Source organism: Pogona vitticeps, chromosome 2, assembly GCF_051106095.1.
Source record: "Pogona vitticeps strain Pit_001003342236 chromosome 2, PviZW2.1, whole genome shotgun sequence".
NCBI lineage: Eukaryota > Metazoa > Chordata > Lepidosauria > Squamata > Agamidae > Pogona > Pogona vitticeps.
The window spans coordinates 116,757,814-116,772,380 of NC_135784.1; the positions used below are offsets into that span (position 1 = coordinate 116,757,814).

Here is a 14,567-nt window from a genome sequence, read left to right on the forward strand (position 1 = left end):
CCCTTCTAAATTTCATGGAGAACATTTGTGAACAGCCAAATGTGTAGGCAGCATGTGAGACCAGCCAAATGTGTAGGCAGCATGACTGTTCAGAACAGCAGATGAAGTGTGGCCCTCCAGATGTTCCTGGAGAGCATTTCCCTGTATTCCACACCACTGCCTATTTTGGTTATGGCTGACGGGCACTGCTGTCGAACAGCACCCATAGAGTCTCCCCAGCTTTAGATGCAGGTGCCACATCTTCTGTAATTCTAATATGTCTACCTGAGAAAGGAAATAGGAACCTTAATCTAGATGCTTCTAGACATGGATGTGCTGAAAACGCAAACAAGTATTAGTTCTGGGGGGGGGGGGGGAGGTAGAATCAGAAAAGAGGTTTATCAACTTAGAAATCTTTTGTACAATTAGAGATGTAACAAATACTTGGCAGATTGTCTTGCTTTCCACCCACCTCCCCAATCACAACGTGCCTTGACACATTGTAGCACACTGTGAAAAAAACTGACATCCACTGAGAGATGTTTTTGCTCTTGCTTGCAAGTAAAAAGACTAGGGCTTCTTTACCATCATTGCCAGCAGTAGTACTAAATAAAGGGGCTTATACAAAAGAAAGAAAGAAAGAAAGAAAGAAAGAAAGAAAGAAAGAAAGAAAGAAAGAAAGAAAGAAAGAAAGAAAGAAAGAAAGAAAGAGAGAGAGAGAGAGAGAGAGAGAGAGAAAGAAAGAAAGAAAGACAGAAAGAAAGAAAGAAAGAAAGAAAGAAAGAAAGAAAGAAAGAAAGAAAGAAAGAAAGAAAGAAAGAAAGAAAGAAAGAAAGAAAGAAAGAAAGAAAGAAAGAAAGAACACCCCCTCTATTGCACGTTGTGTAAGAAACCTTTCATTTTGCACACAAATAGTAGTGTTTCTGCACATTTTTTAAAATGTAAAACAGAAATACACAAAACAGAACATATAAGGTTCCTGTATAGAGATGGGCATGAATTGCCTAACCAGCCGTTTGTGTCAGTTCATTTTTCAGCCAAATGGATGTTCAGTGTTTCCCAGCCCTGGCTCCTCCAGCGGGCCCACACTCAGAGGCAGTACCCAGAGGAGGTAGGACAGGGAAACCGGAGTGCTGCCTCAGGGAGGGGGGGTGCACACCAGAGGAGGTGGGGCTGGGAAATGCCAACCATCTGTTTGGCTGAAAAACAAGTTAGCATGAACTGGTTGTTCTGGGTTTTTCGGGCTCTTTGGCCATGTTCTGAAGGTTGTTCTTCCTAACGTTTTGCCAGTCTCTGTGGCCGGCATCTTCACAGGACAGCAACCTGTGCTCTGGTGTAGTTGGCTTGGGAGTGCAGTATTTATGGCTGTGAGATAGGCTTTTGTCTTTTTCTGTAGATGGGTGATTAGTGTGTATTGTTGTGGGTGTATTGTTGTGCTAGGGATTATCTGTTCCTGTGGTTGATGGGTGTCATTAGCTGGTCTTTTGTGTGTAGTGATCCCCTGTCGTGGCTGGGTAGAGTTCGTTGACCTTTTGCACATTGTATTTTTGAGAGCTGGGAGCCAAGTTTTGTTGAGCTTCATACTTTCCTCTTTTTTGTTGAAACTGTGCTGGTGCTTGTGGATTTCAATGGCTTCCCTGTGCAGTCTGACGTAATGATTGCTGGTGTTGTCCAGTATTTCAGTATTTTGAAATAGAATACTGAAATACTAACGTAATGATTGCTGGTGTTGTCCAGTATTTCAGTATTTTGAAAGAGAATACTGGTGAAACGTTAGGAAGAACAACCTTCAGAAAATGACCAAAGAGCCCGAAAAACCCAGAACAACCATTAGATACCAGCCATGAAAGCCTTCGCAAATATATTTGCATGAACTGCCAAACTGGTGGTTCATACCCACCTCTAGTTCTGTGGAAATACAAGGTGGTGGTGGTGGTGGTTATGCAAATAAATAAATAAATAAATAAATAAATAAACAAACAAACAAACAAACAAACAAACAAATAAATAAATAAATAAATAAATAAATAAGAATAAGAATAAGAATAAGAATAAGAATAAGAATAAGAATAAGAATAAAAATACACAGCAATAATTAATACTGTATCTCTAAAGACATGTATGGCAAAACAGATGTATGCATGTAACTGTTTACCAGCATTACACACAAACACACACACACACACAGTTAGGCCATGGTCACCTTGTGGTTATGGGACTTTTACTTGCATTCCTGTTGTGCTTTGAGATTGTGTGGCATTTATCCCAGGATGTGCATCCCAATGTGTTTTTGGGTTACGAGTTATTTCCTTCCAATTAAATAAGTGCCCAGAGTTTCTTGTTGAGACTGGTTGAGATGCATCGACACAAACACCATGGAAACACTTTAAAAGGCCATTCATGGTGACAGTAGTTCAAAAAAAGTTGCAATAAGATCATTCACACACTCAGCTCTGCAACTTTTTTTTATAAAAAGATCCCCAACCTCCCCCCCCCCAAATTGAAGTCACTCGACAACCAAGAAACGGTCCACAGTTAGCATGCTTGCCAGGTAAATGGTTCACTAATGCCCGTACATCGTATGACTGATAATTTAAACTGTGGAATCAAAGGGGAAGAACTGGATAATATTTCATTAGTGTGACCACAGCCTTACTTTAAACCAGCAACTGGAGGGTTCAGATTTTTATTAAGACAGTGGCACTCAAGGAGGGACTGCTTAAACTCCTTTCACTACACCCATCCATTTAATGCCATGCTCTTAAAGGTATATGGGTACTGTGGCAGTGTGTGTGTGTTTGTGCATGTAGGGGGACATCAGGAGATCTGGTGCTGGATATTGCACATCACCCCTCAATGTTTATGGGTTCATATAGAAAACACACATTTTACTAGGACAAAAACAAACAAAACCCCTGGCCTTTCTAAAAACCCAAAACTCCAAAGGAGAGCACCAATCAAAAACTGCAGCCCTCTGTGAGGAGGGGGGAAAATATTGTCAGCTTAATATCCAACAACCTGTGTGTCAGAAGATACATTTCCCTCCCCCAAATAATCTGTATCTCAAACGTTTAGGAAACTCAGGAACAGGGACGCACTTTCAACCAAGACATATACGTTATGAGGTCATATACCTGGAGTCAAGCTGCATGCAATACTAGAATCTTTCCAGCCAAGCTGTAAATGAATCACCAAATATAACTTAGTCATCCTATATATATATATAGCATGCTATATGTTCTATTCTGCAGCCCACAGTGTAACCCCCTGTGAAAGAAATGAGAAATTTTGAAAGCTATTGAACACTGACTTTTCAGAGTGAACTGCCACACAAGTTATTTAACACAGATATTTTTGACTGGTAGAGAACCTCAAGCTCACTCTTCCTGCTGAGTAAAGGCCTGGCATCAGTATGCAAGGCTATGATATAATGCAGACAAGTCTTATCAAAGGGCCGAGCCATGCAGGCAAAAGTACTCTTTGAAGAGATGATCCCTGTAATGGCTTAGAGAACAGAAAGAAAGCTTACAGTCCTGAAACAAATTGCATTTTTAAAATGTCATATATATATATCGTATTCCGTTCCTTGGGAGTTGCCATGTGCTAATTTAAGCTGATTATCTTTAAAATAATAAATAAATCACATAATGTGCCTCTGTTGCCCAGAATCTTATCCATTCATTAGAGTAGCTTCCTCTATAAATTCTGGCCATTTGATCCTGCCCATTTATATAAAAAAAGGCGAGATTCATAAGAATGGCTGGAGCAATATCTGTGAAGGAAAAGCTCCTCCAAATCCTCATGGAATTTCCTGGCGTGCTGAATATTACTGTAAATCTATTTTTACTACATCTATTTTTCAATGTTTTATTAGATCAACTTGTAAAATAGCAACAGCATACTAGTTCCTTCCCCAGACTACAGCAAAAGCTTTCATTAGTTCTGACTGTAAAAAGACATCTAGAGTGATCCGAGCAGGTAAAGAGACAGGCACAATTGCATCAGAAGGGTAATCAGAATGAAAAGTATTGTGAAGTATTTACTGAGACAGTAACCCCTTGTGAATGAAGTTTACACACACCTACAGAAAGTAATGCCAAAGTGGCCACAGGGGAAAAATTTACTCCGATGGTTCTGAAGAAGGCATAACAGCAAGATGATGATAGCTGGAGTTAGAAACATCCTGTATGTAGAGAGTGAAGTTCATTTGTTTGGTACAAAAACGCTGGCCAAAAATTAACATTGCCAAATTATCAGGACAGCCCTTGAAAATTACAGGTATATGATGGCTACATCATATAGACATCTTTTTCTTCTGTGTGGCCCAATCTGATAATGTTTACTTAAAACTAAAAACCACTGACTTTAATAGGATTTCCTTCCAAGTGGGTGTGCAAAGGATTTCCACCTTGACGATATAATTGTGATTTTCCAGGGCATGAAAGACCAGCCTGATTTACAGAAAGTATGCTCTGCTGAAATCTTTCTCAGTAGCAAAAAAACCATTAAAAATGCAGGCAGCACTGCAATAGTAAAGTGTATGTTAATCACACCACTCAAATTAAACAGCTCCTGATTCCAGATCCCGTATCATAGCAGCAGGAGTCCCAAATCTGTTAAAACTAAAAGCAGGTTCTTGAAAATTCACTGTTAACTTACTCGGAGACATGAATGAACTGAGTGTCAACATTACAAATTTCTTTAGGTCAATCTGTCAGGCAAGACATGCATTAAGGTAATAACCACTGAAATCTCTAAGACTCTATTTGACCTAAAACCTAAATTTCCAAACCATACCCTTTCCATTGTTTAAATATAAAGAGATGTTTCAGAGGCAGAGGAGACAAACTGGGAGACTGGAATTAAAATCCCCACCCAGCCACAGAGCCAACTAAATTAGTTTGTGGAAAGAACAGGGGCAGATCACACAAATAATCCTAATAAGCCATGGTTTAGTGTGACATGTGGTTTAGTGTGACTTGTATGAACTGGTGCAAGTTCACATGTTCCTTCCCTTCTCCTGTTACATGGATAGTAGGATGCTGGAAGCTTCTATTTTTGCTTTTGTTCAACATCTTGTTTCAGATGAGCTGGGAATCATGGTTTCACAGCAGCCACAGATTGCAGAGCAAGTTTGTTTAAACACTGAACAAATGTCAGTTTGCTTGAATGGGAAACTATCATTCAACAATATGAGTCTTTAAGAAAAAAAAACTATCTTCCTGACCATGAAAGCAGGAGGAAGCAGAAGGACACTTAACATAAGTCTCCTAGTGCTCGTGTACATTGCACAGAATCATGGTTCGGCCTGATAAGCAGGCTAAGTCAATGGCCAATATCCTATTCAATATTCATACATACAGAATTCCAACTCTGAAATTACCATGGAGATATGATAAGGTGCCAATCATATGCCTGGCTGTGTGCACAGGCACCTGATCAGATCATGGCAGTTGGCACTCCAAATGCTTGTAAACACTGAACAAGATACTGGCCATTATCACTAGGAGTGATTAAAACTGTGAGAAATGATATATAAAGCCATGCAATCTGTATTTATTTTTAATCTGAGAGCACCTCCAGATTTCAGCTAATACTGTTGGTTTTGGAAAATTAAGGCACAGGGTGGTATCTAAACTCCGGTATGCTGGATAAAGTAAAATGGAAAAGTAAAGGTCAGGTGGCAAACCACATAAATTTGTACAATAAAAATGAATGAAATGTTAGCCATTGACCAGAGTACCTATGAGAAGGAGGGGGGGGAGGAAAGAGATGAATAAGGTCAGTACGAGCTCTTCCTCTTCTTATCTTAACCAACAGGCAATGCCAAAAAGTTCTTAAGATTTATTCTTTAATTGGCTCATTCACCTTGACCTTCAGCTAAATCCAGCTGCAATCCTTGTAACAGAGATGCCAAACATGGCAGCCAGAAAAAGCAAATTCATTCCAGCCTCACAGGCATAGTAAGCCACTTTTCATAAACTCAGATATCCTTTACTGTTTTCAGTGTGTGTTTATCTTTCAAACACTTCTAGTGAAACATGTCCTATGTCCTGAATCATCTCCACATCATTCAGTGCATGACAGACTGCAAGCATGAAGTGGCATCTCTCAAACTAGTAGTTTGTGATTCAGAAACTATCTGCATAGTATGGCTATACTGATGATGTTATTCCATGACCATGCCTTCAGGTTATGAGCTTCCTTGCATATATAGGGGCACACAACTTACGAACAGTTCTCGGAACCTATTTCAAAACAGTTCCAAAACAAATATTGGATTTTATAGAATGGGGCTTGCTTTTTTTTTTTTTTAGAAGTACCACTATATTTTTTCATTATTAAATATTTAAACAAGCTCAAAACAATATCTTAATAGTTTTCCGGGAAAAAAAACGTTGTTATGAGCCAGCAAGTTGCCTCTGACTTACAATGACCCTATGAATGAGAGATATCCAAAATGCCCTGTCCTCAGCTGTCCTGCTCAGCTCTTGTAAACTCAAGCCTGTGGCTTCCGTTAGGGAGTCAGTCTGTCTCATATTTGGTCTCCAGTGATACATCCTTACACTTGATTATCTTTTCTAATTCTTTAATTGCTGCCGTTCTACCCCTCAGCCTTCTTGTGATTCCTTGGCTGCAATCTCCATTTGGATTGATGATTGAACCAAGGTATACAAAATCAGCATTTCAGTTTCTTAATTGTCAATATTAAGGTTTTGCAGTTCTTCTGTAGTCATGATTTCTGTTTTCTTCACCTACAGTCCTGCTTTGGCGCTTTCTTCTTTCACTTTCTCTAAAAGTCATTTCTAGACATTCCTGCTTTCTGCCAATAAGATGGTGTCATCTGCATTTCTTAAAATACAGATTTTTCTTCCACCAATTCTCTCTCTTTCATCTGAATCTAGCCTGGCTTTCTGTATGATATGTTCTGTGTATGGATTGAACAGATAAGGGGATAAAATCCACCCTTGTCTGACAGCTTTGCCTATAGGAAACCATTCTGTCCATATTCTATGCTAATAGTAGCTTCTTGTCCACAATACAGTAGTCTCACCTGTAACCGGGTTGTGGCATTTTTAAAAAAAATTAACAACAATTTTTTTTGCACTCTAGTCACCTATGATTATAAAATGTTTTGGTGTGTGATCAGTTTCCTTTCAGGTGCTTGCATAAACACTTTCAGTGTCATATTCTTCAGCACAGTTAGTTGGAGCTGTACGTACTTGTAAGAAATAACAAGTTATTTGAATATAAGAAATAACTTACAAGTTAAGAAATAACTTACAAGTACCTCCGATATGCAGATGATGCCACTCTGATGGCAGAAAGTGAGGAGGAACTAAAGAACTTTGTAATGAGGGTGAAAGAGGAGAGTGCAAAAAACGGCCTGAAACTCAACATCAAAAAAACTAAGATCATGGCCACTGGCCCCATCACATCCTGGCAAATAGAAGGAGAAGATATGGAGGCAGTGACAGATCTTACTTTCTTGGGCTCCATAATCACTGCAGATGGGGACAGCAGCCATGAAATTAAAAGACGCCTGCTTCTTGGGAGGAAAGCGATGACAAACCTTGACAGCATCTTAAAAAGCCTTGACAACAAAAGTCCGAATAGTCAAAGCTATGGTTTTTCCTGTAGTGATGTATGGAAGTGAGAGCTGGACCATAAAGAAAGCTAACCGCCAAAGAATTGATGCCTTTGAATTGTGGTGCTGGAGGAGGCTCTTGAGAATCCCCTGGACTGCAAGGAGAACAAACCTATCCATTCTAAAGGAAATCAACCCTGAGTGCTCACTGGAAGGACAGATCCTGAAGCTGAGGCTCCAATACTTTGGCCATCTCATGAGAAGAGAGGACTCCCTGGAAAAGACCTTAATGTTGGGAAAGTGTGAAGGCAAGAGGAGAAGGGGACGACAGAGGACGAGATGGTTGGACAGTGTCCACCGAAGCTACCAACATGAATCTGACCCAACTCCGGGAGGCAGTAGAAGATAGGAGGGCCTGGCGTGCTCTGGTCCATGGGGTCACGAAGAGTCGGACACGACTAAATGACTAAACGAACAAACGGACCTAAGAAATATGTAAGAAAAAACTTACAGGTATTAATAGTTTGGAATGCAAAAGTTGCAACAAATTCAGCTCCAGCTATATCGTCTGTTTATAATAAGATATTTTTCACCACCACTCAAAAGTTATTTCTAGTGATGGAGTTATCCAAGAGCAAATCTGCTTTTCATCTTTGTGAAAATTACGTAAGTATACATAAGTGTGATACCGATTTCTACCTCTTTGCTTCCATACAGATATACACAGGTCATACATGGAATGTTACTGAATCTTTCTTCCTGATACTTAAATGGAAGACCTTGAAACAAATCAATATAAACTTCTTTGTATATTTCAGGGCAAAATTGGCAAGGTCACATTGTGGAACAACAGCATCCTGAAATGTAATGAAGAACCACTCTTCATGACATTGTAGAGCCCTGTTTGTCAACAGCTCAGACTTGCTGGGATAAAATGTATTGCATATTGTTGTAATTCGGGGGGGAAGGGTAGTTATTCAGCATTGCAGGATCTAAGGAGGGCTTTTTCAACAATGGTCTGACAATTTATTGCCTTCTTTAAGAATGCTGGGCCCCTGCTCTGTTTCAAGAAGACATTCACCACAACTCCTACACACTCGACCAGTCCCTTTCTGGCAGCTTTTATATGCCAGGTCCAGCCTTTACTTCATCCATAGTAAGATTCTGGCCTCTCTCTCTCTCTCTCTCTGTGTGTATAAGAGAGAGAGAGAGAGGTTTTAGTGGTATCTGTTTTTCCATCATTTTGTAAGCTGTCCTAGGTTCTTACAAAGGGAGAAAAGCAGGATAAGGTAAAGAAACAAATTGTATTTATATACCTGCACCAAAGTCAAAAACAAACAAAAAAACATAATAGGTTGCAAGTGTTTATGCTATTCTGTACATATACTATAGCTGTTATATAAGTATCTTATCTTCACCATATCCTTCTGTCATTTCTCTTTTATTTTTCTAAGCCCAGGTCTCTTTCACATGATGGAAAGCGACAAAATAGTCCCAGCACTCTAAAATTCATCAGCATGAGTCTCAACATATCAATTTTCAAGTAGAACAACTTTAAATACATGGCAGGCTTTTAGCTTCCCTAGAAAATAATACCTCTATTGTTTCCCAAGGAAACCCTAAGTACCCCAAATTACCACGCTTTTAACATACTGACGTGTTGATGGCCCGATGCTTTTCTAAGCACAGAGTCAGATTGACAGAAGTCAAAGTAGTTTAGAGGAACACTTAAAACATAGCATTTTACATTTGGCAAGAATTACTGTAGTGAAAAAATGACAAGGTGACTTTCTAATTCTTTAACTTTGGCATGGAAGGAAAGAACTAAAATGCATTTAACTGACAAGTACTCCTCTAGCTGTAAAGTGGAAAGATAGGAGAGGAATAGGACTTGTAGCATATGCCTTGATCTAACCATTGAAGGCAAGGCGGCTGTTTCCCTACAGAGGCCCTGCTTTAAATGGGATCAAACCCTCCCCCCCCCCATGTCATTCCTTCTGCAAGCAGCAAATGGAATTTGTTCTGTCTTAGTTTGGGGGTATCTGAAATATCCCGACAAAGTGGTGACAAGGTTTTGACACAACATGCTGATGCCTGCAGAAACAGAATTTGACAATATAAATCTGTAGTTTAGATGTCATATGATGTTAGCAGGATTGACAAATCTAGTCACACTGGAAACCCCTATAAATAAAGGTTCTCACCAAATCAATACACTTGCTTTCTTCGTGCGTATGTATGTATATATGTCACAGTCTGAGCTAACTGAAAATGAACCAGACTGAAGATCTTAAACACAAAAGGGACTGACAACGCAGGATAATATGGCACAAGATTTTGGCTCTTCCCTTCATTGGTTTTCTGTTTTCAAGGTGGCAGTTATAGCATACCTTCCTTAGGCATCCTTCAGTCTCCAGAGACTGTGCTCTGTGTGGAGTACCTGGGGAGTGTCATCTCCAGAGCACGAAGCCTGGGTAAAATAATATGGAGAATAGGCTGCTACCCAAGCAGCAAATCCCCCCTCTCTACGTCGCTGAAATAGCCCAATGGAAAGGTAAGAGCCAATACAACTGGTTCCAGCGACATCGCAGGAGTTGCCAGAACAACACGAACTGCCTTCGGGATTCCAGCTCCAGATTTTGCCTCTAGGTTAACTCCTGAAGCCTTTTCCTTGAGTGGATATAGCCACAAGGCAGCAGAGGTTTGAAAAAGGACAGAGTATTCCAAAATTGGGAAATACTGTCAGGTACTTCAGACCCTGAGGTGCGAAGGTGCCCATTTTATAAATCCAAAATTTCCCTCATCTGATTTTTTTTTTTTTTTTGGATCTGATGATATCTCTGCCACAATCACAGACAAAGCAGATAAGCTATGATATTATTTTGGAATGCCTAGTCACTGGAATGCCTAGTCACTGGTTATTGAGGGATGTGGTGGCGCTGTGGGCTAAACCGAGAAGCCTGTGCTGCAGGGTCACAAGACCAGCAGTCGTAAGATCGAATCCACGTGATGGACTGAGCACCTGTCGCTTGTCCCAGCTCCCGCCAACCTAGCAGTTCAAAAGCATGCAAATGCAAGTAGATAAATAGGGACCACCTCGGTGGGAAGGTAACAGTGTTCCGTGTCTAAGTCGCACTGGCCATATGACCACGTAAGATTGTCTTCGGACAAAACGCTGGCTCTATGGCTTGGAAACGGGGATGAGCACCGCCCCCTAGAGTCGAACACGACTGGACAAAAATTGTCAAGTGGAACCTTTACCTTTACCTTTTTAGTCACTGGTTATTCCAATTTCTTGGTCAAGATGGCAGATCTATGATTTCTGAAGTGCCTATAGTATTAACTCACTTCATGCTGAAGTGTGTTTTTTTATAACATAATCGTTTCACCACCATCTTAGGAATCAGTTAATGCAGTGGTTCTTAACCTTGGGTTACCCAGATGCTTTTGAACTGCAACTCCCAGAAATCCCAGCCAGCACAGCTGGTGGTGAAGGCTTCTGGGAGTTGCAGTCCAAAACTCCTGAGTAATCCAAGGTTAAGAACCACTGAGTTAATGATACTTTGTTTGGGGCAAACTGCTGGAATGTGTTGGTCATTGTGCATACACACAGAGGCACACACTCTGATAAAGTGACCATGTTTTCTCTGCGTCAGTAGTTTGATGTCTATGTTCTTCTTTGACCTGAGTCACTTGTTTTTCATCTTTTAATTTTCTCTCACAGTACAAGTAAGTGTATTTTTGTAGTTTTTGTCAAGAAATATTGTTTCTGGAAAAAGTGAAAGATGGTACAGAGCCAAACTGTGGACCACTTCCTTATGAAACAATGATGGGTTTATTTTTAGGTCTAAGCTAGTGGAGTCTGATGTTCTGAAATATTAATCAGTTAACCCTCCCTTGCAATATTCTATTCCTATATAATATAATAATAAAACATGCTAACTAAATATTGATTCTTGCTAAATTGATGGTTCATGAGCATGCAGTAATGAAGAACAGATGCTGAATGCCAAGTCCCATCAGCTTCTGAAAGCACAAGCAATGATCACCCCTTGGAAGTTATTGTCTAACAAATCTGAAGAGCTAACATTCTCTATCCCTGCTATAGATACTGGAGTTCAGGGGTTAAATTATTCTATATACTGGCCAAAATCCTGTTACTTAGCATAGTAGAGCTTACTAATTGAGGTTCACCGGATCAACAGGGTTTTAACTCCTCTTCAGACAGGCTTTTCCTCAGTGACTGGCAGTCTGAGAGGGGTTTTCACGGTGTTGCTTTAAATGTATTTTTAGTATTGATTTCATTTACCATTTTTAATATATTTGTTTAATTCTTTTTCCATATTTGCACACTTGCTGTTTTTAGCTGTTTATATTGTCTTTAAAGATGTGAGGTGCCTTGGGTCTTTCGAGGAGAAAGGTGGGGTAAAATATTTTAAGTAAAATAAAAATTAAAAATTAACAAATAAGTTATATTGATTCAAATAAGCCTATTCTAATTATGACTTACTGTATTACTCTAGTAGGCATCCTTCAGTTTCGAGAGACTGTGGTAACGTGCTCTGAATAGATGACTTGGAACAGCGTCTAGAGTGGCTGAGAAAGCCAATTTGAGAGTGACAATCCCTTCCACACTGAAGATAAATACAATCTGTCCCCGTCCAGCTCCCTGATTTTGCAGGTTTCAGGACTGCCTCTTCGCCTCGGCCTGCTGGACAAGGGACTCTTCAAATTGGGAAAGGCCGTGATGCACCGCCTGCCTCCAGGCTGAATGCTCAGATGTCAATGTTTCCCATCTGTTGAGCTCCATTCCTAAGGTTTTCAGATCCCGCTTGCAGATATCCTTGTATTGCAGCTGCGGTCTCCCTCTGGGGAGATTTCCCTTCACTAATTCTCCATACAGGAGATCTTTTGGAATCCGACTGTCAGGCAGTCTCACAACATGACCAAGCCAACTCTAGTGTGATTTATAGTATTATGCTAAACAATGAGATTCTGGCCATTGGATATCAGTGTCTTTCCATCTGTAGAAGCTGCAAATTAAGAATATCCTAAATACAATTTAATGCCTCTACTAAGCTAAAATGTCACCTTGCCAAGGGATGAATGATGAAAAAAAAAATCATTTTGGTGACACTCCTTCCACCTTGGGATAATAATATTTACATCTTTAGCACTTTATTTTGGCAATGTAGCTTCTATGTCAGTTTGGCTGCCTTCTGGGTTATGCAGGATGAGCACAGAAGCAATCGATCTATATTGCACACACTTTTTGACCCAGAGTACAAGTGCTTCCAGACATTACTTTTGAATTCAGAAGCATTTTACTAGCTGCTGAATGAAACAGGACACCGTCCTAAATGATTACTTTTTTGTAAGTAATAAATGTGTACATCTTAAATACACAATTAGACATAGAATTTGCAGAACAAACAAACAAAACCCAAACCCTAGAAAATTAAAAAGTAAAAAAATATTTGCATGTTAGTAGAAAGTTTGCTCCCTCTCTCCCTCTCTTTCCTAAATTCAGTCTATTTCATTGTCCTTTAGGAAGTCCAGAGCAGTTTATATGGAGTCCCAAGCTCACACCCAGGCATTATTTATTTATTTATTTATTTATTTATTTATTTATTTATTTATTTATTTATTTATTTATTTATTTATTTATTTATTTATATCCCGCCTATCTAGTCGATTAAGACCACTCTAGACGGCTTACAACAAAATATAACAATATAGTTAAAAGCAATTCTATATAAAAAAGGAAAATCTTTAAACAAGGTGGGAGAAACATTAGGAAGAGGGAAGAGAGGCATCAACCATATTGAGAACTGCTTTTGACCATTTTGCTTATATATTTTCAAAGTCTATCTTAATAAATATGGAAGACGGGATATCTGCTTTTATGTCAGGTAAACTGAAATCTAACAGGCTGAAAAGTAACTTTCACTGTGATCAATGTGGCTTCTTCAGTAGTAAGGGCATTTAAGATTGTGGCCTTATATAACAATGTTTCTTGTATTTTTCTCTTTTATGGAAAACTTATTCTTCATTCACAGATGCCATTCTCCATTCTGCTCCTTTTTATTAGCCCTCCATATATTGGCCCATAGAAAAGCTATTTTTGACTCATTTCTGTTCTTTCCACAAATAAATTGTGTCAGAAGCAAATTGCACTGGTATCTGGAGTTTGCTGCATGCAGCCTAAGTAATGGTTGCACATCTTTCATAACTGGAACAGTATTCCTACTATGTAATCATAGAATTAAAATTGCTAGATCTGAAGAAAGTTATAGAATTTGCAAATTTATGGCTGTCGTTACAATTATGGTGGAGGTCGAAAAGCTCATTGACTGCCTGATTGTCTTGATATAGTAGACTTAACATCTCAGGACACTCAAAAAGCAAGATCAATACCCTGGTACCAGACAATAGCACAAGGAACAAGCAGATTCAGAAATAAAGGCAACACACAAGCTAACAGTGAAAGAGTACAAAAGCAGCTAAATCAGTGCTGCAAAGCATGACATAGATGGAATAAGAACAAAAGTTAAGGAGAGGCTTTATGTATATTGAGCTTATCTGAAAAGTATCTGATATTGTGTAACAGAACAAAACATAACTGCAGTAAGTAAATAGGGGCTATATTACAGCTCACTTAGAATTTGTGTCTCGTGTGGCCAACATTGACTTACAGCCATTGCGGGGGGGAGGGGATGCAAACTTGCTCATGGGAATATTTACTGAATTAAATACTGAACCCTCAAATTTTCTTTTGCCACAAGGTTATTCCACCATGAGAGAACTGGGTCATTTGATGAAACCAAGAGCTGCAGTGATTCCAAAGCAGTATAGAAGAAGCAGTCATCAAGGTTTACGGCAAGGCATCGGACAGCCCAAACTATCAAGAAAATTTCAGTGGGTTGAAAAGATGTTGAAAGGAAATATAAAAAATCTGGCTAAAATTAAATTGCATCTAAAATCCCCAGCTCCTTAATAA

General features: G+C 39.4%; 1 protein-coding gene across 11 annotated transcripts in view; it reads right to left on the bottom strand.

Moving 5' to 3' along the window:
* TENM2 (teneurin transmembrane protein 2) overlaps positions 1–14,567 on the bottom strand; it is a 1,058,578-nt gene that overhangs the window by 227,227 nt on the left and 816,784 nt on the right. The gene's annotated exons all lie outside the window — the stretch shown is intronic.